General features: G+C 51.6%; 8 non-coding genes across 8 annotated transcripts; all 8 read right to left on the bottom strand.

The window, feature by feature from the left end:
- TRNAF-AAA (transfer RNA phenylalanine (anticodon AAA)) lies at positions 1 to 82 on the bottom strand. Its single transcript has one exon. It is a non-coding gene; the product is annotated as a tRNA-Phe (tRNA).
- A 563-nt stretch (positions 83 to 645) lies between these two features.
- Positions 646 to 727, bottom strand: TRNAL-AAG (transfer RNA leucine (anticodon AAG)). Its single transcript has one exon. It is a non-coding gene; the product is annotated as a tRNA-Leu (tRNA).
- Positions 728 to 3,558: 2,831 nt separating this feature from the next.
- TRNAL-AAG (transfer RNA leucine (anticodon AAG)) lies at positions 3,559 to 3,640 on the bottom strand. The gene has a single exon. It is a non-coding gene; the product is annotated as a tRNA-Leu (tRNA).
- Positions 3,641 to 10,785: 7,145 nt separating this feature from the next.
- TRNAL-AAG (transfer RNA leucine (anticodon AAG)) lies at positions 10,786 to 10,867 on the bottom strand. The gene has a single exon. It is a non-coding gene; the product is annotated as a tRNA-Leu (tRNA).
- Positions 10,868 to 13,693: 2,826 nt separating this feature from the next.
- Positions 13,694 to 13,775, bottom strand: TRNAL-AAG (transfer RNA leucine (anticodon AAG)). The gene has a single exon. It is a non-coding gene; the product is annotated as a tRNA-Leu (tRNA).
- Positions 13,776 to 15,146: 1,371 nt separating this feature from the next.
- On the bottom strand, positions 15,147 to 15,228 carry TRNAL-AAG (transfer RNA leucine (anticodon AAG)). The gene has a single exon. It is a non-coding gene; the product is annotated as a tRNA-Leu (tRNA).
- Positions 15,229 to 18,054: 2,826 nt separating this feature from the next.
- TRNAL-AAG (transfer RNA leucine (anticodon AAG)) lies at positions 18,055 to 18,136 on the bottom strand. Its single transcript has one exon. It is a non-coding gene; the product is annotated as a tRNA-Leu (tRNA).
- A 2,819-nt stretch (positions 18,137 to 20,955) lies between these two features.
- On the bottom strand, positions 20,956 to 21,037 carry TRNAL-AAG (transfer RNA leucine (anticodon AAG)). Its single transcript has one exon. It is a non-coding gene; the product is annotated as a tRNA-Leu (tRNA).
- Between the last annotated feature and the right edge of the window lie 1,680 nt (positions 21,038 to 22,717).

Raw genomic sequence — 22,717 nt, 5'->3', positions numbered from 1 at the left:
TGGCAGCGGTGGGATTTGAACCCACGCCTCCGAAGAGACTGGAGCTTTAATCCAGCGCCTTGGACCGCTTGGCCACGCTACCTTCCTGCTAGCCGCCGAAAGCGGAACTTGACCCGTTGCCCGGCCCGCTTTAGTGCTTTGCCTTTTCTCCTTGGAAAGTCTGGAGACAGGCAGTGGAAGGGCAGGCAAACTGTCAGGTGCGCAGAGGAGGGGAGACCATGAGGCAAGGTGGGAGATGGGGGCAAGAAGTGAGAAAAAAACGAATCGCAAGCTGGGGCAGGTTTCGGAAAGTGAAGCCGAAAAGGGGCTTAGCATGCAGCCCAGGGGTTTCTTTGACTGTCCTAAGCCCACAGGGACTTTGCCGTCCTCAGCTCATGAGACTTGAGATGGGTAGCTTGATTTGCTGAGGAAAGGCGGGATGACAGGTTCAACTCTGGAGTCAAACATAGCCCGGAACGATCACCTTAAACTGAGTTTTAAGCCTGGTGCCGATAAAAAGAAAGAAATTAGCCTTAGATCGGGCAAGCGAAACCTTTTTCCTGCAGGGTGTGGCATACCATCCGCTTGCTCATTGCGACAGAGGTGGCACTAATGAAGGAAGAGGTCAACGTTACATTCTTCTTTAAAATGCAAGGCCAGGAAAAGTGGCAGCGGTGGGATTTGAACCCACGCCTCCGAAGAGACTGGAGCCTTAATCCAGCGCCTTAGACCGCTCGGCCACGCTACCTTCCTGCTAGCCGCCGAAAGCGGAACTTGACCCGTTGCCCGGCCCGCTTTAGTGCTTTGCCTTTTCTCCTTGGAAAGTCTGGAGACAGGCAGTGGAAGGGCAGGCAAACTGTCAGGTGCGCAGAGGAGGGGAGACCATGAGGCAAGGTGGGAGATGGGGGCAAGAAGTGAGAAAAAAACGAATCGCAAGCTGGGGCAGGTTTCGGAAAGTGAAGCCGAAAAGGGGCTTAGCATGCAGCCCAGGGGTTTCTTTGACTGTCCTAAGCCCACAGGGACTTTGCCGTCCTCAGCTCATGAGACTTGAGATGGGTAGCTTGATTTGCTGAGGAAAGGCGGGATGACAGGTTCAACTCTGGAGTCAAACATAGCCCGGAACGATCACCTTAAACTGATTTTTAAGCCTGGTGCCGATAAAAAGAAAGAAATTAGCCTTAGATCGGGCAAGCCGTTTGACGGGGGAAAATGAGACCCCCTAGGCCATCTAGGTGATCGCTGGATGCTGTGCAGACATCAGCAGCTGTTCATTTCGTGCCCTCACGTCTCCTCGTTAGTATAGTGGTCAGTATCCCCGCCTGTCACGCGGGAGACCGGGGCGACGGGGAGGTTAAACCTTTTCTGGATTTTTTTTAGTTCTTGACAAATATTCTTGAAGATTAGGTTGAGTCAAGTAGGGAATGGGTGCCAGGAACTGACTCTTTAAGAAAAAAGCACCGGCAACGCTAGTCATCGTACAATATTTGTGCACAATTGCTTACATTAGGCGGCCGGTCCGCTTTATTGAGTCCCCCTCAGCACCATTTAGTGCTCCTGTTGTCTGCGAAGTCCAAATTGTAACCCTGAATCAGTTCCTCTTCTGACCCTTTGTATCATGTTACATGACGAGTAATGATCACCTGTTAGCTTTATCCCTAATTATAACTCTCACTCTTTCCCTGCATCTAACCCTAGCTCTAATCCCATCATTAACCTTGGTCCGGGCACACGCGTGAACCCTTACTCTCATCTCAGCCTCTCCTGGTGATACATCACACCTGGGATCGTTTGCTCCCTGTGGGCTGTGGGAAATTTGCTACCAGCACGCCCTGGAAGTGGGGCTCATTCCGCTGCAACGGGAGGTCTTCCCAGGACGCGTCACAGCTCAACGCAAGAGCTCCTGGGTTTCGAAGGCTCTTGCAGCAAGCCTTCACAAAGCAGCAGGGAGCGCCGTTCCAGATGGGAAACTTGAGACTGGATGTCCAGAAAAGCAAGACGTCAGAAGCGAAACCTTTTTCCTGCAGGGTGTGGCATACCATCCGCTTGCTCATTGCGACAGAGGTGGCACTAATGAAGGAAGAGGTCAACGTTACGTTCTTCTTTAAAATGCAAGGCCAGGAAAAGTGGCAGCGGTGGGATTTGATCCCACGCCTCCGAAGAGACTGGAGCCTTAATCCAGCGCCTTAGACCGCTTGGCCACGCTACCTTCCTGCTAGCCGCCGAAAGCGGAACTTGACCCGTTGCCCGGCCCGCTTTAGTGCTTTGCCTTTTCTCCTTGGAAAGTCTGGAGACAGGCAGTGGAAGGGCAGGCAAACTGTCAGGTGCGCAGAGGAGGGGAGACCATGAGGCAAGGTGGGAGATGGGGGCAAGAAGTGAGAAAAAAACGAATCGCAAGCTGGGGCAGGTTTCGGAAAGTGAAGCCGAAAAGGGGCTTAGCATGCAGCCCAGGGGTTTCTTTGACTGTCCTAAGCCCACAGGGACTTTGCCGTCCTCAGCTCATGAGACTTGAGATGGGTAGCTTGATTTGCTGAGGAAAGGCGGGATGACAGGTTCAACTCTGGAGTCAAACATAGCCCGGAACGATCACCTTAAACTGAGTTTTAAGCCTGGTGCCGATAAAAAGAAAGAAATTAGCCTTAGATCGGGCAAGCCGTTTGACGGGGGAAAATGAGACCCCCTAGGCCATCTAGGTGGTCGCTGGATGCTGTACAGACATCAGCAGCTGTTCATTTCATGCCCTCACGTCTCCTCGTTAGTATAGTGGTCAGTATCCCCGCCTGTCACGCGGGAGACCCCGACGGGGAGGTTAAACCTTTTCTGGATTTTTTTTAGTTCTTGACAAATATTCTTGAAGATTAGGTTGAGTCAAGTAGGGAATGGGTGCCAGGAACTGACTCTTTCAGAAAAAAGCACCGGCAACGCTAGTCATCGTACAATATTTGTGCACAATTGCTTACATTAGGCGGCCGGTCCGCTTTATTGAGTCCCCCTCAGCACCATTTAGTGCTCCTGTTGTCTGCGAAGTCCAAATTGTAACCCTGAATCAGTTCCTCTTGTGACCCTTTGTATCATGTTACATGACGAGTAATGATCACCTGTTAGCTTTATCCCTAATTATAACTCTCACTCTTTCCCTGCATCTAACCCTAGCTCTAATCCCATCATTAACCTTGGTCCGGGCACACGCGTGAACCCTTACTCTCATCTCAGCCTCTCCTGGTGATACATCACACCTGGGATCGTTTGCTCCCTGTGGGCTGTGGGAAATTTGCTACCAGCACGCCCTGGAAGTGGGGCTCATTCCGCTGCAACGGGAGGTCTTCCCAGGACGCGTCACAGCTCAACGCAAGAGCTCCTGGGTTTCGAAGGCTCTTGCAGCAAGCCTTCACAAAGCAGCAGGGAGCGCCGTTCCAGATGGGAAACTTGAGACTGGATGTCCAGAAAAGCAAGACGTCAGAAGCGAAACCTTTTTCCTGCAGGGTGTGGCATACCATCCGCTTGCTCATTGCGACAGAGGTGGCACTAATGAAGGAAGAGGTCAACGTTACGTTCTTCTTTAAAATGCAAGGCCAGGAAAAGTGGCAGCGGTGGGATTTGAACCCACGCCTCCGAAGAGACTGGAGCCTTAATCCAGCGCCTTAGACCGCTCGGCCACGCTACCTTCCTGCTAGCCGCCGAAAGCGGAACTTGACCCGTTGCCCGGCCCGCTTTAGTGCTTTGCCTTTTCTCCTTGGAAAGTCTGGAGACAGGCAGTGGAAGGGCAGGCAAACTGTCAGGTGCGCAGAGGAGGGGAGACCATGAGGCAAGGTGGGAGATGGGGGCAAGAAGTGAGAAAAAAACGAATCGCAAGCTGGGGCAGGTTTCGGAAAGTGAAGCCGAAAAGGGGCTTAGCATGCAGCCCAGGGGTTTCTTTGACTGTCCTAAGCCCACAGGGACTTTGCCGTCCTCAGCTCATGAGACTTGAGATGGGTAGCTTGATTTGCTGAGGAAAGGCGGGATGACAGGTTCAACTCTGGAGTCAAACATAGCCCGGAACGATCACCTTAAACTGAGTTTTAAGCCTGGTGCCGATAAAAAGAAAGAAATTAGCCTTAGATCGGGCAAGCCGTTTGACGGGGGAAAATGAGACCCCCTAGGCCATCTAGGTGGTCGCTGGATGCTGTGCAGACATCAGCAGCTGTTCATTTCGTGCCCTCACGTCTCCTTGTTAGTATAGTGGTCAGTATCCCCGCCTGTCACGGGGGAGACCGGGGTTCAATTCCCCGACGGGGAGGTTAAACCTTTTCTGGATTTTTTTTAGTTCTTGACAAATATTCTTGAAGATTAGGTTGAGTCAAGTAGGGAATGGGTGCCAGGAACTGACTCTTTAAGAAAAAAGCACCGGCAACGCTAGTCATCGTACAATATTTGTGCACAATTGCTTACATTAGGCGGCCGGTCCGCTTTATTGAGTCCCCCTCAGCACCATTTAGTGCTCCTGTTGTCTGCGAAGTCCAAATTGTAACCCTGAATCAGTTCCTCTTCTGACCCTTTGTATCATGTTACATGACGAGTAATGATCACCTGTTAGCTTTATCCCTAATTATAACTCTCACTCTTTCCCTGCATCTAACCCTAGCTCTAATCCCATCATTAACCTTGGTCCGGGCACACGCGTGAACCCTTACTCTCATCTCAGCCTCTCCTGGTGATACATCACACCTGGGATCGTTTGCTCCCTGTGGGCTGTGGGAAATTTGCTACCAGCACGCCCTGGAAGTGGGGCTCATTCCGCTGCAACGGGAGGTCTTCCCAGGACGCGTCACAGCTCAACGCAAGAGCTCCTGGGTTTCGAAGGCTCTTGCAGCAAGCCTTCACAAAGCAGCAGGGAGCGCCGTTCCAGATGGGAAACTTGAGACTGGATGTCCAGAAAAGCAAGACGTCAGAAGCGAAACCTTTTTCCTGCAGGGTGTGGCATACCATCCGCTTGCTCATTGCGACAGAGGTGGCACTAATGAAGGAAGAGGTCAACGTTACGTTCTTCTTTAAAATGCAAGGCCAGGAAAAGTGGCAGCGGTGGGATTTGAACCCACGCCTCCGAAGAGACTGGAGCCTCGGCCACGCTACCTTCCTGCTAGCCGCCGAAAGCGGAACTTGACCCGTTGCCCGGCCCGCTTTAGTGCTTTGCCTTTTCTCCTTGGAAAGTCTGGAGACAGGCAGTGGAAGGGCAGGCAAACTGTCAGGTGCGCAGAGGAGGGGAGACCATGAGGCAAGGTGGGAGATGGGGGCAAGAAGTGAGAAAAAAACGAATCGCAAGCTGGGGCAGGTTTCGGAAAGTGAAGCCGAAAAGGGGCTTAGCATGCAGCCCAGGGGTTTCTTTGACTGTCCTAAGCCCACAGGGACTTTGCCGTCCTCAGCTCATGAGACTTGAGATGGGTAGCTTGATTTGCTGAGGAAAGGCGGGATGACAGGTTCAACTCTGGAGTCAAACATAGCCCGGAACGATCACCTTAAACTGAGTTTTAAGCCTGGTGCCGATAAAAAGAAAGAAATTAGCCTTAGATCGGGCAAGCCGTTTGACGGGGGAAAATGAGACCCCCTAGGCCATCTAGGTGGTCGCTGGATGCTGTGCAGACATCAGCAGCTGTTCATTTCGTGCCCTCACGTCTCCTCGTTAGTATAGTGGTCAGTATCCCCGCCTGTCACGCGGGAGACCCGACGGGGAGGTTAAACCTTTTCTGGATTTTTTTTAGTTCTTGACAAATATTCTTGAAGATTAGGTTGAGTCAAGTAGGGAATGGGTGCCAGGAACTGACTCTTTAAGAAAAAAGCACCGGCAACGCTAGTCATCGTACAATATTTGTGCACAATTGCTTACATTAGGCGGCCGGTCCGCTTTATTGAGTCCCCCTCAGCACCATTTAGTGCTCCTGTTGTCTGCGAAGTCCAAATTGTAACCCTGAATCAGTTCCTCTTCTGACCCTTTGTATCATGTTACATGACGAGTAATGATCACCTGTTAGCTTTATCCCTAATTATAACTCTCACTCTTTCCCTGCATCTAACCCTAGCTCTAATCCCATCATTAACCTTGGTCCGGGCACACGCGTGAACCCTTACTCTCATCTCAGCCTCTCCTGGTGATACATCACACCTGGGATCGTTTGCTCCCTGTGGGCTGTGGGAAATTTGCTACCAGCACGCCCTGGAAGTGGGGCTCATTCCGCTGCAACGGGAGGTCTTCCCAGGACGCGTCACAGCTCAACGCAAGAGCTCCTGGGTTTCGAAGGCTCTTGCAGCAAGCCTTCACAAAGCAGCAGGGAGCGCCGTTCCAGATGGGAAACTTGAGACTGGATGTCCAGAAAAGCAAGACGTCAGAAGCGAAACCTTTTTCCTGCAGGGTGTGGCATACCATCCGCTTGCTCATTGCGACAGAGGTGGCACTAATGAAGGAAGAGGTCAACGTTACGTTCTTCTTTAAAATGCAAGGCCAGGAAAAGTGGCAGCGGTGGGATTTGAACCCACGCCTCCGAAGAGACTGGAGCCTCGGCCACGCTACCTTCCTGCTAGCCGCCGAAAGCGGAACTTGACCCGTTGCCCGGCCCGCTTTAGTGCTTTGCCTTTTCTCCTTGGAAAGTCTGGAGACAGGCAGTGGAAGGGCAGGCAAACTGTCAGGTGCGCAGAGGAGGGGAGACCATGAGGCAAGGTGGGAGATGGGGGCAAGAAGTGAGAAAAAAAAGAATCGCAAGCTGGGGCAGGTTTCGGAAAGTGAAGCCGAAAAGGGGCTTAGCATGCAGCCCAGGGGTTTCTTTGACTGTCCTAAGCCCACAGGGACTTTGCCGTCCTCAGCTCATGAGACTTGAGATGGGTAGCTTGATTTGCTGAGGAAAGGCGGGATGACAGGTTCAACTCTGGAGTCAAACATAGCCCGGAACGATCACCTTAAACTGAGTTTTAAGCCTGGTGCCGATAAAAAGAAAGAAATTAGCCTTAGATCGGGCAAGCCGTTTGACGGGGGAAAATGAGACCCCCTAGGCCATCTAGGTGGTCGCTGGATGCTGTGCAGACATCAGCAGCTGTTCATTTCATGCCCTCACGTCTCCTCGTTAGTATAGTGGTCAGTATCCCCGCCTGTCACGCGGGAGACCGGGAGGTTAAACCTTTTCTGGATTTTTTTTAGTTCTTGACAAATATTCTTGAAGATTAGGTTGAGTCAAGTAGGGAATGGGTGCCAGGAACTGACTCTTTCAGAAAAAAGCACCGGCAACGCTAGTCATCGTACAATATTTGTGCACAATTGCTTACATTAGGCGGCCGGTCCGCTTTATTGAGTCCCCCTCAGCACCATTTAGTGCTCCTGTTGTCTGCGAAGTCCAAATTGTAACCCTGAATCAGTTCCTCTTGTGACCCTTTGTATCATGTTACATGACGAGTAATGATCACCTGTTAGCTTTATCCCTAATTATAACTCTCACTCTTTCCCTGCATCTAACCCTAGCTCTAATCCCATCATTAACCTTGGTCCGGGCACACGCGTGAACCCTTACTCTCATCTCAGCCTCTCCTGGTGATACATCACACCTGGGATCGTTTGCTCCCTGTGGGCTGTGGGAAATTTGCTACCAGCACGCCCTGGAAATGGGGCTCATTCCGCTGCAACGGGAGGTCTTCCCAGGACGCGTCACAGCTCAACGCAAGAGCTCCTGGGTTTCGAAGGCTCTTGCAGCAAGCCTTCACAAAGCAGCAGGGAGCGCCGTTCCAGATGGGAAACTTGAGGCTGGATGTCCAGAAAAGCAAGACGTCAGAAGCGAAACCTTTTTCCTGCAGGGTGTGGCATACCATCCGCTTGCTCATTGCGACAGAGGTGGCACTAATGAAGGAAGAGGTCAACGTTACGTTCTTCTTTAAAATGCAAGGCCAGGAAAAGTGGCAGCAGTGGGATTTGAACCCACGCCTCCGAAGAGACTGGAGCCTTAATCCAGCGCCTTAGACCGCTCGGCCACGCTACCTTCCTGCTAGCCGCCGAAAGCGGAACTTGACCCGTTGCCCGGCCCGCTTTAGTGCTTTGCCTTTTCTCCTTGGAAAGTCTGGAGACAGGCAGTGGAAGGGCAGGCAAACTGTCAGGTGCGCAGAGGAGGGGAGACCATGAGGCAAGGTGGGAGATGGGGGCAAGAAGTGAGAAAAAAACGAATCGCAAGCTGGGGCAGGTTTCGGAAAGTGAAGCCGAAAAGGGGCTTAGCATGCAGCCCAGGGGTTTCTTTGACTGTCCTACGCCCACAGGGACTTTGCCGTCCTCAGCTCATGAGACTTGAGATGGGTAGCTTGATTTGCTGAGGAAAGGCGGGATGACAGGTTCAACTCTGGAGTCAAACATAGCCCGGAACGATCACCTTAAACTGAGTTTTAAGCCTGGTGCCGATAAAAAGAAAGAAATTAGCCTTAGATCGGGCAAGCCGTTTGACGGGGGAAAATGAGACCCCCTAGGCCATCTAGGTGGTCGCTGGATGCTGTGCAGACATCAGCAGCTGTTCATTTCGTGCCCTCACGTCTCCTCGTTAGTATAGTGGTCAGTACCGGGGTTCAATTCCCCGACGGGGAGGTTAAACCTTTTCTGGATTTTTTTTAGTTCTTGACAAATATTCTTGAAGATTAGGTTGAGTCAAGTAGGGAATGGGTGCCAGGAACTGACTCTTTAAGAAAAAAGCACCGGCAACGCTAGTCATCGTACAATATTTGTGCACAATTGCTTACATTAGGCGGCCGGTCCGCTTTATTGAGTCCCCCTCAGCACCATTTAGTGCTCCTGTTGTCTGCGAAGTCCAAATTGTAACCCTGAATCAGTTCCTCTTCTGACCCTTTGTATCATGTTACATGACGAGTAATGATCACCTGTTAGCTTTATCCCTAATTATAACTCTCACTCTTTCCCTGCATCTAACCCTAGCTCTAATCCCATCATTAACCTTGGTCCGGGCACACGCGTGAACCCTTACTCTCATCTCAGCCTCTCCTGGTGATACATCACACCTGGGATCGTTTGCTCCCTGTGGGCTGTGGGAAATTTTCTACCAGCACGCCCTGGAAGTGGGGCTCATTCCGCTGCAACGGGAGGTCTTCCCAGGACGCGTCACAGCTCAACGCAAGAGCTCCTGGGTTTCGAAGGCTCTTGCAGCAAGCCTTCACAAAGCAGCAGGGAGCGCCATTCCAGATGGGAAACTTGAGACTGGATGTCCAGAAAAGCAAGACGTCAGAAGCGAAACCTTTTTCCTGCAGGGTGTGGCATACCATCCGCTTGCTCATTGCGACAGAGGTGGCACTAATGAGGAAGAGGTCAACGTTACGTTCTTCTTTAAAATGCAAGGCCAGGAAAAGTGGCAGCGGTGGGATTTGAACCCACGCCTCCGAAGAGACTGGAGCCTTAATCCAGCGCCTTAGACCGCTTGGCCACGCTACCTTCCTGCTAGCCGCCGAAAGCGGAACTTGACCCGTTGCCCGGCCCGCTTTAGTGCTTTGCCTTTTCTCCTTGGAAAGTCTGGAGACAGGCAGTGGAAGGGCAGGCAAACTGTCAGGTGCGCAGAGGAGGGGAGACCATGAGGCAAGGTGGGAGATGGGGGCAAAAAGTGAGAAAAAAACGAATCGCAAGCTGGGGCAGGTTTCGGAAAGTGAAGCCGAAAAGGGGCTTAGCATGCAGCCCAGGGGTTTCTTTGACTGTCCTAAGCCCACAGGGACTTTGCCGTCCTCAGCTCATGAGACTTGAGATGGGTAGCTTGATTTGCTGAGAAAAGGCGGGATGACAGGTTCAACTCTGGAGTCAAACATAGCCCGGAACGATCACCTTAAACTGAGTTTTAAGCCTGGTGCCGATAAAAAGAAAGAAATTAGCCTTAGATCGGGCAAGCCGTTTGACGGGGGAAAATGAGACCCCCTAGGCCATCTAGGTGGTCGCTGGATGCTGTGCAGACATCAGCAGCTGTTCATCTCATGCCCTCACGTCTCCTCGTTAGTATAGTGGTCAGTATCCCCGCCTGTCACGCGGGAGACCCCGACGGGGAGGTTAAACCTTTTCTGGATTTTTTTTAGTTCTTGACAAATATTCTTGAAGATTAGGTTGAGTCAAGTAGGGAATGGGTGCCAGGAACTGACTCTTTCAGAAAAAAGCACCGGCAACGCTAGTCATCGTACAATATTTGTGCACAATTGCTTACATTAGGCGGCCGGTCCGCTTTATTGAGTCCCCCTCAGCACCATTTAGTGCTCCTGTTGTCTGCGAAGTCCAAATTGTAACCCTGAATCAGTTCCTCTTGTGACCCTTTGTATCATGTTACATGACGAGTAATGATCACCTGTTAGCTTTATCCCTAATTATAACTCTCACTCTTTCCCTGCATCTAACCCTAGCTCTAATCCCATCATTAACCTTGGTCCGGGCACACGCGTGAACCCTTACTCTCATCTCAGCCTCTCCTGGTGATACATCACACCTGGGATCGTTTGCTCCCTGTGGGCTGTGGGAAATTTGCTACCAGCACGCCCTGGAAGTGGGGCTCATTCCGCTGCAACGGGAGGTCTTCCCAGGACGCGTCACAGCTCAACGCAAGAGCTCCTGGGTTTCGAAGGCTCTTGCAGCAAGCCTTCACAAAGCAGCAGGGAGCGCCGTTCCAGATGGGAAACTTGAGACTGGATGTCCAGAAAAGCAAGACGTCAGAAGCGAAACCTTTTTCCTGCAGGGTGTGGCATACCATCCGCTTGCTCATTGCGACAGAGGTGGCACTAATGAAGGAAGAGGTCAACGTTACGTTCTTCTTTAAAATGCAAGGCCAGGAAAAGTGGCAGCGGTGGGATTTGAACCCACGCCTCCGAAGAGACTGGAGCCTTAATCCAGCGCCTTAGACCGCTCGGCCACGCTACCTTCCTGCTAGCCGCCGAAAGCGGAACTTGACCCGTTGCCCGGCCCGCTTTAGTGCTTTGCCTTTTCTCCTTGGAAAGTCTGGAGACAGGCAATGGAAGGGCAGGCAAACTGTCAGGTGCGCAGAGGAGGGGAGACCATGAGGCAAGGTGGGAGATGGGGGCAAGAAGTGAGAAAAAAACGAATCGCAAGCTGGGGCAGGTTTCGGAAAGTGAAGCCGAAAAGGGGCTTAGCATGCAGCCCAGGGGTTTCTTTGACTGTCCTAAGCCCACAGGGACTTTGCCGTCCTCAGCTCATGAGACTTGAGATGGGTAGCTTGATTTGCTGAGGAAAGGCGGGATGACAGGTTCAACTCTGGAGTCAAACATAGCCCGGAACGATCACCTTAAACTGAGTTTTAAGCCTGGTGCCGATAAAAAGAAAGAAATTAGCCTTAGATCGGGCAAGCCGTTTGACGGGGGAAAATGAGACCCCCTAGGCCATCTAGGTGGTCGCTGGATGCTGTGCAGACATCAGCAGCTGTTCATTTCGTGCCCTCACGTCTCCTTGTTAGTATAGTGGTCAGTATCCCCGCCTGTCACGCGGGGTTCAATTCCACGACGGGGAGATTAAACCTTTTCTGGATTTTTTTTAGTTCTTGACAAATATTCTTGAAGATTAGGTTGAGTCAAGTAGGGAATGGGTGCCAGGAACTGACTCTTTAAGAAAAAAGCACCGGCAACGCTAGTCATCGTACAATATTTGTGCACAATTGCTTACATTAGGCGGCCGGTCCGCTTTATTGAGTCCCCCTCAGCACCATTTAGTGCTCCTGTTGTCTGCGAAGTCCAAATTGTAACCCTGAATCAGTTCCTCTTCTGACCCTTTGTATCATGTTACATGACGAGTAATGATCACCTGTTAGCTTTATCCCTAAATATAACTCTCACTCTTTCCCTGCATCTAACCCTAGCTCTAATCCCATCATTAACCTTGATCCGGGCACACGCGTGAACCCTTACTCTCATCTCAGCCTCTCCTGGTGATACATCACACCTGGGATCGTTTGCTCCCTGTGGGCTGTGGGAAATTTGCTACCAGCACGCCCTGGAAGTGGGGCTCATTCCGCTGCAACGGGAGGTCTTCCCAGGACGCGTCACAGCTCAACGCAAGAGCTCCTGGGTTTCGAAGGCTCTTGCAGCAAGCCTTCACAAAGCAGCAGGGAGCGCCGTTCCAGATGGGAAACTTGAGACTGGATGTCCAGAAAAGCAAGACGTCAGAAGCGAAACCTTTTTCCTGCAGGGTGTGGCATACCATCCGCTTGCTCATTGCGACAGAGGTGGCACTAATGAAGGAAGAGGTCAACGTTACGTTCTTCTTTAAAATGCAAGGCCAGGAAAAGTGGCAGCAGTGGGATTTGAACCCACGCCTCCGAAGAGACTGGAGCCTTAATCCAGCGCCTTAGACCGCTCGGCCACGCTACCTTCCTGCTAGCCGCCGAAAGCGGAACTTGACCCGTTGCCCGGCCCGCTTTAGTGCTTTGCCTTTTCTCCTTGGAAAGTCTGGAGACAGGCAGTGGAAGGGCAGGCAAACTGTCAGGTGCGCAGAGGAGGGGAGACCATGAGGCAAGGTGGGAGATGGGGGCAAGAAGTGAGAAAAAAACGAATCGCAAGCTAGGGCAGGTTTCGGAAAGTGAAGCCGAAAAGGGGCTTAGCATGCAGCCCAGGGGTTTCTTTGACTGTCCTACGCCCACAGGGACTTTGCCGTCCTCAGCTCATGAGACTTGAGATGGGTAGCTTGATTTGCTGAGGAAATGCGGGATGACAGATTCAACTCTGGAGTCAAACATAGCCCGGAACTATCACCTTAAACTGAGTTTTAAGCCTGGTGCCGATAAAAAGAAAGAAATTAGCCTTAGATCGGGCAAGCCGTTTGACGGGGGAAAATGAGACCCCCTAGGCCATCTAGGTGGTCGCTGGATGCTGTGCAGACATCAGCAGCTGTTCATTTCATGCCCTCACGTCTCCTCGTTAGTATAGTGGTCAGTATCCCCGGGTTCAATTCCCCGACGGGCAGGTTAAACCTTTTCTGGATTTTTTTTAGTTCTTGACAAATATTCTTGAAGATTAGGTTGAGTCAAGTAGGGAATGGATGCCAGGAACTGACTCTTTAAGAAAAAAGCACCGGCAACGCTAGTCATCGTACAATATTTGTGCACAATTGCTTACATTAGGCGGCCGGTCCGCTTTATTGAGTCCCCCTCAGCACCATTTAGTGCTCCTGTTGTCTGCGAAGTCCAAATTGTAACCCTGAATCAGTTCCTCTTCTGACCCTTTGTATCATGTTACATGACGAGTAATGATCACCTGTTAGCTTTATCCCTAATTATAACTCTCACTCTTTCCCTGCATCTAACCCTAGCTCTAATCCCATCATTAACCTTGGTCCGGGCACACGCGTGAACCCTTACTCTCATCTCACCCTCTCCTGGTGATACATCACACCTGGGATCGTTTGCTCCCTGTGGGCTGTGGGAAATTTGCTACCAGCACGCCCTGGAAGTGGGGCTCATTCCGCTGCAACGGGAGGTCTTCCCAGGACGCGTCACAGCTCAACGCAAGAGCTCCTGGGTTTCGAAGGCTCTTGCAGCAAGCCTTCACAAAGCAGCAGGGAGCGCCGTTCCAGATGGGAAACTTGAGACTGGATGTCCAGAAAAGCAAGACGTCAGAAGCGAAACCTTTTTCCTGCAGGGTGTGGCATACCATCCGCTTGCTCATTGCGACAGAGGTGGCACTAATGAAGGAAGAGGTCAACGTTACGTTCTTCTTTAAAATGCAAGGCCAGGAAAAGTGGCAGCGGTGGGATTTGAACCCACGCCTCCGAAGAGACTGGAGCCTTAATCCAGCGCCTTAGACCGCTCGGCCACGCTACCTTCCTGCTAGCCGCCGAAAGCGGAACTTGACCCGTTGCCCGGCCCGCTTTAGTGCTTTGCCTTTTCTCCTTGGAAAGTCTGGAGACAGGCAGTGGAAGGGCAGGCAAACTGTCAGGTGCGCAGAGGAGGGGAGACCATGAGGCAAGGTGGGAGATGGGGGCAAGAAGTGAGAAAAAAACGAATCGCAAGCTGGGGCAGGTTTCGGAAAGTGAAGCCGAAAAGGGGCTTAGCATGCAGCCCAGGGGTTTCTTTGACTGTCCTAAGCCCACAGGGACTTTGCCGTCCTCAGCTCATGAGACTTGAGATGGGTAGCTTGATTTGCTGAGGAAATGCGGGATGACAGATTCAACTCTGGAGTCAAACATAGCCCGGAACTATCACCTTAAACTGAGTTTTAAGCCTGGTGCCGATAAAAAGAAAGAAATTAGCCTTAGATCGGGCAAGCCGTTTGACGGGGGAAAATGAGACCCCCTAGGCCATCTAGGTGGTCGCTGGATGCTGTGTAGACATCAGCAGCTGTTCATTTCATGCCCTCACGTCTCCTCGTTAGTATAGTGGTCAGTATCCCCGCCTGTCACGCGGGAGACCGACGGGGAGGTTAAACCTTTTCTGGATTTTTTTTAGTTCTTGACAAATATTCTTGAAGATTAGGTTGAGTCAAGTAGGGAATGGGTGCCAGGAACTGACTCTTTAAGAAAAAAGCACCGGCAACGCTAGTCATCGTACAATATTTGTGCACAATTGCTTACATTAGGCGGCCGGTCCGCTTTATTGAGTCCCCCTCAGCACCATTTAGTGCTCCTGTTGTCTGCGAAGTCCAAATTGTAACCCTGAATCAGTTCCTCTTCTGACCCTTTGTATCATGTTACATGACGAGTAATGATCACCTGTTAGCTTTATCCCTAATTATAACTCTCACTCTTTCCCTGCATCTAACCCTAGCTCTAATCCCATCATTAACCTTGGTCCGGGCACACGCGTGAACCCTTACTCTCATCTCAGCCTCTTCTGGTGATACATCACACCTGGGATCGTTTGCTCCCTGTGGGCTGTGGGAAATTTGCTACCAGCACGCCCTGGAAGTGGGGCTCATTCCGCTGCAACGGGAGGTCTTCCCAGGACGCGTCACAGCTCAACGCAAGAGCTCCTGGGTTTCGAAGGCTCTTGCAGCAAGCCTTCACAAAGCAGCAGGGAGCGCCGTTCCAGATGGGAAACTTGAGACTGGATGTCCAGAAAAGCAAGACGTCAGAAGCGAAACCTTTTTCCTGCAGGGTGTGGCATACCATCCGCTTGCTCTTTGCGACAGAGGTGGCACTAATGAAGGAAGAGGTCAACGTTACGTTCTTCTTTAAAATGCAAGGCCAGGAAAAGTGGCAGCGGTGGGATTTGAACCCACGCCTCCGAAGAGACTGGAGCCTTAATCCAGCGCCTTAGACCGCTCGGCCACGCTACCTTCCTGCTAGCCGCCGAAAGCGGAACTTGACCCATTGCCCGGCCCGCTTTAGTGCTTTGCCTTTTCTCCTTGGAAAGTCTGGAGACAGGCAGTGGAAGGGCAGGCAAACTGTCAGGTGCGCAGAGGAGGGGAGACCATGAGGCAAGGTGGGAGATGGGGGCAAGAAGTGAGAAAAAAACGAATCGCAAGCTGGGGCAGGTTTCGGAAAGTGAAGCCGAAAAGGGGCTTAGCATGCAGCCCAGGGGTTTCTTTGACTGTCCTAAGCCCACAGGGACTTTGCCGTCCTCAGCTCATGAGACTTGAGATGGGTAGCTTGATTTGCTGAGGAAAGGCGGGATGACAGATTCAACTCTGGAGTCAAACATAGCCCGGAACTATCACCTTAAACTGAGTTTTAAGCCTGGTGCCGATAAAAAGAAAGAAATTAGCCTTAGATCGGGCAAGCCGTTTGACGGGGGAAAATGAGACCCCCTAGGCCATCTAGGTGGTCGCTGGATGCTGTGCAGACATCAGCAGCTGTTCATTTCATGCCCTCACGTCTCCTCGTTAGTATAGTGGTCGGTATCCCCGCCTGTCACGGAATTCCCCGACGGGGAGGTTAAACCTTTTCTGGATTTTTTTTAGTTCTTGACAAATATTCTTGAAGATTAGGTTGAGTCAAGTAGGGAATGGGTGCCAGGAACTGACTCTTTAAGAAAAAAGCACCGGCAACGCTAGTCATCGTACAATATTTGTGCACAATTGCTTACATTAGGCGGCCGGTCCGCTTTATTGAGTCCCCCTCAGCACCATTTAGTGCTCCTGTTGTCTGCGAAGTTCAAATTGTAACCCTGAAACAGTTCCTCTTCTGACCCTTTGTATCATGTTACATGACGAGTAATGATCACCTGTTAGCTTTATCCCTAATTATAACTCTCACTCTTTCCCTGCATCTAACCCTAGCTCTAATCCCATCATTAACCTTGGTCCGGGCACACGTGTGAACCCTTACTCTCATCTCAGCCTCTCCTGGTGATACATCACACCTGGGATCGTTTGCTCCCTGTGGGCTGTGGGAAATTTGTTACCAGCACGCCCTGGAAGTGGGGCTCATTCCGCTGCAACGGGAGGTCTTCCCAGGACGCGTCACAGCTCAACGCAAGAGCTCCTGGGTTTCGAAGGCTCTTGCAGCAAGCCTTCACAAAGCAGCAGGGAGCGCCGTTCCAGATGGGAAACTTGAGACTGGATGTCCAGAAAAGCAAGACGTCAGAAGCGAAACCTTTTTCCTGCAGGGTGTGGCATACCATCCGCTTGCTCATTGCGACAGAGGTGGCACTAATGAAGGAAGAGGTCAACGTTACGTTCTTCTTTAAAATGCAAGGCCAGGAAAAGTGGCAGCGGTGGGATTTGAACCCACGCCTCCGAAGAGACTGGAGCCTTAATCCAGCGCCTTAGACCGCTTGGCCACGCTACCTTCCTGCTAGCCACCGAAAGCGGAACTTGACCCGTTGCCCGGCCCGCTTTAGTGCTTTGCCTTTTCTCCTTGGAAAGTCTGGAGACAGGCAGTGGAAGGGCAGGCAAACTGTCAGGTGCGCAGAGGAGGGGAGACCATGAGGCAAGGTGGGAGATGGGGGCAAAAAGTGAGAAAAAAACGAATCGCAAGCTGGGGCAGGTTTCGGAAAGTGAAGCCGAAAAGGGGCTTAGCATGCAGCCCAGGGGTTTCTTTGACTGTCCTAAGCCCACAGGGACTTTGCCGTCCTCAGCTCATGAGACTTGAGATGGGTAGCTTGATTTGCTGAGGAAAGGCGGGATGACAGGTTCAACTCTGGAGTCAAACATAGCCCGGAACGATCACCTTAAACTGAGTTTTAAGCCTGGTGCCGATAAAAAGAAAGAAATTAGCCTTAGATCGGGCAAGCCGTTTGACGGGGGAAAATGAGACCCCCTAGGCCATCTAGGTGGTCGCTGGATGCTGTGCAGACATCAGCAGCTGTTCATTTCATGCCCTCACGTCTCCTCGTTAGTATAGTGGTCAGTATCCCCGCCTGTCACGCGGGAGACCCCGACGGGGAGGTTAAACCTTTTCTGGATTTTTTTTAGTTCTTGACAAATATTCTTGAAGATTAGGTTGAGTCAAGTAGGGAATGGGTGCCAGGAACTGACTCTTTCAGAAAAAAGCACCGGCAACGCTAGTCATCGTACAATATTTGTGCACAATTGCTTACATTAGGCGGCCGGTCCGCTTTATTGAGTCCCCCTCAGCACCATTTAGTGCTCCTGTTGTCTGCGAAGTCCAAATTGTAACCCTGAATCAGTTCCTCTTCTGACCCTTTGTATCATGTTACATGACGAGTAATGATCACCTGTTAGCTTTATCCCTAATTATAACTCTCACTCTTTCCCTGCATCTAACCCTAGCTCTAATCCCATCATTAACCTTGGTCCGGGCACACGCGTGAACCCTTACTCTCATCTCAGCCTCTCCTGGTGATACATCACACCTGGGATCGTTTGCTCCCTGTGGGCTGTGGGAAATTTGCTACCAGCACGCCCTGGAAGTGGGGCTCATTCCGCTGCAACGGGAGGTCTTCCCAGGACGCGTCACAGCTCAACGCAAGAGCTCCTGGGTTTCGAAGGCTCTTGCAGCAAGCCTTCACAAAGCAGCAGGGAGCGCCGTTCCAGATGGGAAACTTGAGACTGGATGTCCAGAAAAGCAAGACGTCAGAAGCGAAACCTTTTTCCTGCAGGGTGTGGCATACCATCCGCTTGCTCATTGCGACAGAGGTGGCACTAATGAAGGAAGAGGTCAACGTTACGTTCTTCTTTAAAATGCAAGGCCAGGAAAAGTGGCAGCGGTGGGATTTGAACCCACGCCTCCGAAGAGACTGGAGCCTTAATCCAGCGCCTTAGACCGCTCGGCCACGCTACCTTCCTGCTAGCCGCCGAAAGCGGAACTTGACCCGTTGCCCGGCCCGCTTTAGTGCTTTGCCTTTTCTCCTTGGAAAGTCTGGAGACAGGCAATGGAAGGGCAGGCAAACTGTCAGGTGCGCAGAGGAGGGGAGACCATGAGGCAAGGTGGGAGATGGGGGCAAGAAGTGAGAAAAAAACGAATCGCAAGCTGGGGCAGGTTTCGGAAAGTGAAGCCGAAAAGGGGCTTAGCATGCAGCCCAGGGGTTTCTTTGACTGTCCTAAGCCCACAGGGACTTTGCCGTCCTCAGCTCATGAGACTTGAGATGGGTAGCTTGATTTGCTGAGGAAAGGCGGGATGACAGGTTCAACTCTGGAGTCAAACATAGCCCGGAACGATCACCTTAAACTGAGTTTTAAGCCTGGTGCCGATAAAAAGAAAGAAATTAGCCTTAGATCGGGCAAGCCGTTTGACGGGGGAAAATGAGACCCCCTAGGCCATCTAGGTGGTCGCTGGATGCTGTGCAGACATCAGCAGCTGTTCATTTCGTGCCCTCACGTCTCCTTGTTAGTATAGTGGTCAGTATCCCCGCCTGTCACGCGGGAGACTGGGGTTCAATTCCACGACGGGGAGGTTAAACCTTTTCTGGATTTTTTTTAGTTCTTGACAAATATTCTTGAAGATTAGGTTGAGTCAAGTAGGGAATGGGTGCCAGGAACTGACTCTTTAAGAAAAAAGCACCGGCAACGCTAGTCATCGTACAATATTTGTGCACAATTGCTTACATTAGGCGGCCGGTCCGCTTTATTGAGTCCCCCTCAGCACCATTTAGTGCTCCTGTTGTCTGCGAAGTCCAAATTGTAACCCTGAATCAGTTCCTCTTCTGACCCTTTGTATCATGTTACATGACGAGTAATGATCACCTGTTAGCTTTATCCCTAATTATAACTCTCACTCTTTCCCTGCATCTAACCCTAGCTCTAATCCCATCATTAACCTTGGTCCGGGCACACGCGTGAACCCTTACTCTCATCTCAGCCTCTCCTGGTGATACATCACACCTGGGATCGTTTGCTCCCTGTGGGCTGTGGGAAATTTGCTACCAGCACGCCCTGGAAGTGGGGCTCATTCCGCTGCAACGGGAGGTCTTCCCAGGACGCGTCACAGCTCAACGCAAGAGCTCCTGGGTTTCGAAGGCTCTTGCAGCAAGCCTTCACAAAGCAGCAGGGAGCGCCGTTCCAGATGGGAAACTTGAGACTGGATGTCCAGAAAAGCAAGACGTCAGAAGCGAAACCTTTTTCCTGCAGGGTGTGGCATACCATCCGCTTGCTCATTGCGACAGAGGTGGCACTAATGAAGGAAGAGGTCAACGTTACGTTCTTCTTTAAAATGCAAGGCCAGGAAAAGTGGCAGCGGTGGGATTTGAACCCACGCCTCCGAAGAGACTGGAGCCTCGGCCACGCTACCTTCCTGCTAGCCGCCGAAAGCGGAACTTGACCCGTTGCCCGGCCCGCTTTAGTGCTTTGCCTTTTCTCCTTGGAAAGTCTGGAGACAGGCAGTGGAAGGGCAGGCAAACTGTCAGGTGCGCAGAGGAGGGGAGACCATGAGGCAAGGTGGGAGATGGGGGCAAGAAGTGAGAAAAAAACGAATCGCAAGCTGGGGCAGGTTTCGGAAAGTGAAGCCGAAAAGGGGCTTAGCATGCAGCCCAGGGGTTTCTTTGACTGTCCTAAGCCCACAGGGACTTTGCCGTCCTCAGCTCATGAGACTTGAGATGGGTAGCTTGATTTGCTGAGGAAAGGCGGGATGACAGGTTCAACTCTGGAGTCAAACATAGCCCGGAACGATCACCTTAAACTGAGTTTTAAGCCTGGTGCCGATAAAAAGAAAGAAATTAGCCTTAGATCGGGCAAGCCGTTTGACGGGGGAAAATGAGACCCCCTAGGCCATCTAGGTGGTCGCTGGATGCTGTGCAGACATCAGCAGCTGTTCATTTCATGCCCTCACGTCTCCTCGTTAGTATAGTGGTCAGTATCCCCGCCTGTCACGCGGGAGACCCCGACGGGGAGGTTAAACCTTTTCTGGATTTTTTTTAGTTCTTGACAAATATTCTTGAAGATTAGGTTGAGTCAAGTAGGGAATGGGTGCCAGGAACTGACTCTTTCAGAAAAAAGCACCGGCAACGCTAGTCATCGTACAATATTTGTGCACAATTGCTTACATTAGGCGGCCGGTCCGCTTTATTGAGTCCCCCTCAGCACCATTTAGTGCTCCTGTTGTCTGCGAAGTCCAAATTGTAACCCTGAATCAGTTCCTCTTCTGACCCTTTGTATCATGTTACATAACGAGTAATGATCACCTGTTAGCTTTATCCCTAATTATAACTCTCACTCTTTCCGTGCATCTAACCCTAGCTCTAATCCCATCATTAACCTTGGTCCGGGCACACGCGTGAACCCTTACTCTCATCTCAGCCTCTCCTGGTGATACATCACACCTGGGATCGTTTGCTCCCTGTGGGCTGTGGGAAATTTGCTACCAGCACGCCCTGGAAGTGGGGCTCATTCCGCTGCAACAGGAGGTCTTCCCAGGACGCGTCACAGCTCAACGCAAGAGCTCCTGGGTTTCGAAGGCTCTTGCAGCAAGCCTTCACAAAGCAGCAGGGAGCGCCGTTCCAGATGGGAAACTTGAGACTGGATGTCCAAAAAAGCAAGACGTCAGAAGCGAAACCTTTTTCCTGCAGGGTGTGGCATACCATCCGCTTGCTCATTGCGACAGAGGTGGCACTAATGAAGGAAGAGGTCAACGTTACGTTCTTCTTTAAAATGCAAGGCCAGGAAAAGTGGCAGCGGTGGGATTTGAACCCACGCCTCCGAAGAGACTGGAGCCTTAATCCAGCGCCTTAGACCGCTCGGCCACGCTACCTTCCTGCTAGCCGCCGAAAGCGGAACTTGACCCGTTGCCCGGCCCGCTTTAGTGCTTTGCCTTTTCTCCTTGGAAAGTCTGGAGACAGGCAGTGGAAGGGCAGGCAAACTGTCAGGTGCGCAGAGGAGGGGAGACCATGAGGCAAGGTGGGAGATGGGGGCAAGAAGTGAGAAAAAAACGAATCGCAAGCTGGGGCAGGTTTCGGAAAGTGAAGCCGAAAAGGGGCTTAGCATGCAGCCCAGGGGTTTCTTTGACTGTCCTAAGCCCACAGGGACTTTGCCGTCCTCAGCTCATGAGACTTGAGATGGGTAGCTTGATTTGCTGAGGAAAGGCGGGATGACAGGTTCAACTCTGGAGTCAAACATAGCCCGGAACGATCACCTTAAACTGAGTTTTAAGCCTGGTGCCGATAAAAAGAAAGAAATTAGCCTTAGATCGGGCAAGCCGTTTGACGGGGGAAAATGAGACCCCCTAGGCCATCTAGGTGGTCGCTGGATGCTGTGCAGACATCAGCAGCTGTTCATTTCGTGCCCTCACGTCTCCTCGTTAGTATAGTGGTCAGTATCCCCGCCTGTCACGCGGGAGACCCGACGGGGAGGTTAAACCTTTTCTGGATTTTTTTTAGTTCTTGACAAATATTCTTGAAGATTAGGTTGAGTCAAGTAGGGAATGGGTGCCAGGAACTGACTCTTTCAGAAAAAAGCACCGGCAACGCTAGTCATCGTACAATATTTGTGCACAATTGCTTACATTAGGCGGCCGGTCCGCTTTATTGAGTCCCCCTCAGCACCATTTAGTGCTCCTGTTGTCTGCGAAGTCCAAATTGTAACCCTGAATCAGTTCCTCTTCTGACCCTTTGTATCATGTTACATGACGAGTAATGATCACCTGTTAGCTTTATCCCTAATTATAACTCTCACTCTTTCCCTGCATCTAACCCTAGCTCTAATCCCATCATTAACCTTGGTCCGGGCACACGCGTGAACCCTTACTCTCATCTCAGCCTCTCCTGGTGATACATCACACCTGGGATCGTTTGCTCCCTGTGGGCTGTGGGAAATTTGCTACCAGCACGCCCTGGAAGTGGGGCTCATTCCGCTGCAACGGGAGGTCTTCCCAGGACGCGTCACAGCTCAACGCAAGAGCTCCTGGGTTTCGAAGGCTCTTGCAGCAAGCCTTCACAAAGCAGCAGGGAGCGCCGTTCCAGATGGGAAACTTGAGGCTGGATGTCCAGAAAAGCAAGACGTCAGAAGCGAAACCTTTTTCCTGCAGGGTGTGGCATACCATCCGCTTGCTCATTGCGACAGAGGTGGCACTAATGAAGGAAGAGGTCAACGTTACGTTCTTCTTTAAAATGCAAGGCCAGGAAAAGTGGCAGCAGTGGGATTTGAACCCACGCCTCCGAAGAGACTGGAGCCTTAATCCAGCGCCTTAGACCGCTCGGCCACGCTACCTTCCTGCTAGCCGCCGAAAGCGGAACTTGACCCGTTGCCCGGCCCGCTTTAGTGCTTTGCCTTTTCTCCTTGGAAAGTCTGGAGACAGGCAGTGGAAGGGCAGGCAAACTGTCAGGTGCGCAGAGGAGGGGAGACCATGAGGCAAGGTGGGAGATGGGGGCAAGAAGTGAGAAAAAAACGAATCGCAAGCTGGGGCAGGTTTCGGAAAGTGAAGCCGAAAAGGGGC

The sequence above is a fragment of the Ambystoma mexicanum genome, unplaced genomic scaffold, assembly GCF_040938575.1.
Source record: "Ambystoma mexicanum isolate Mex_15411 unplaced genomic scaffold, UKY_AmexF1_1 Mex_scaf89, whole genome shotgun sequence".
In the NCBI taxonomy this organism is placed as follows: domain Eukaryota; kingdom Metazoa; phylum Chordata; class Amphibia; order Caudata; family Ambystomatidae; genus Ambystoma; species Ambystoma mexicanum.
This window is presented reverse-complemented; position numbering and strand designations above follow the sequence as displayed.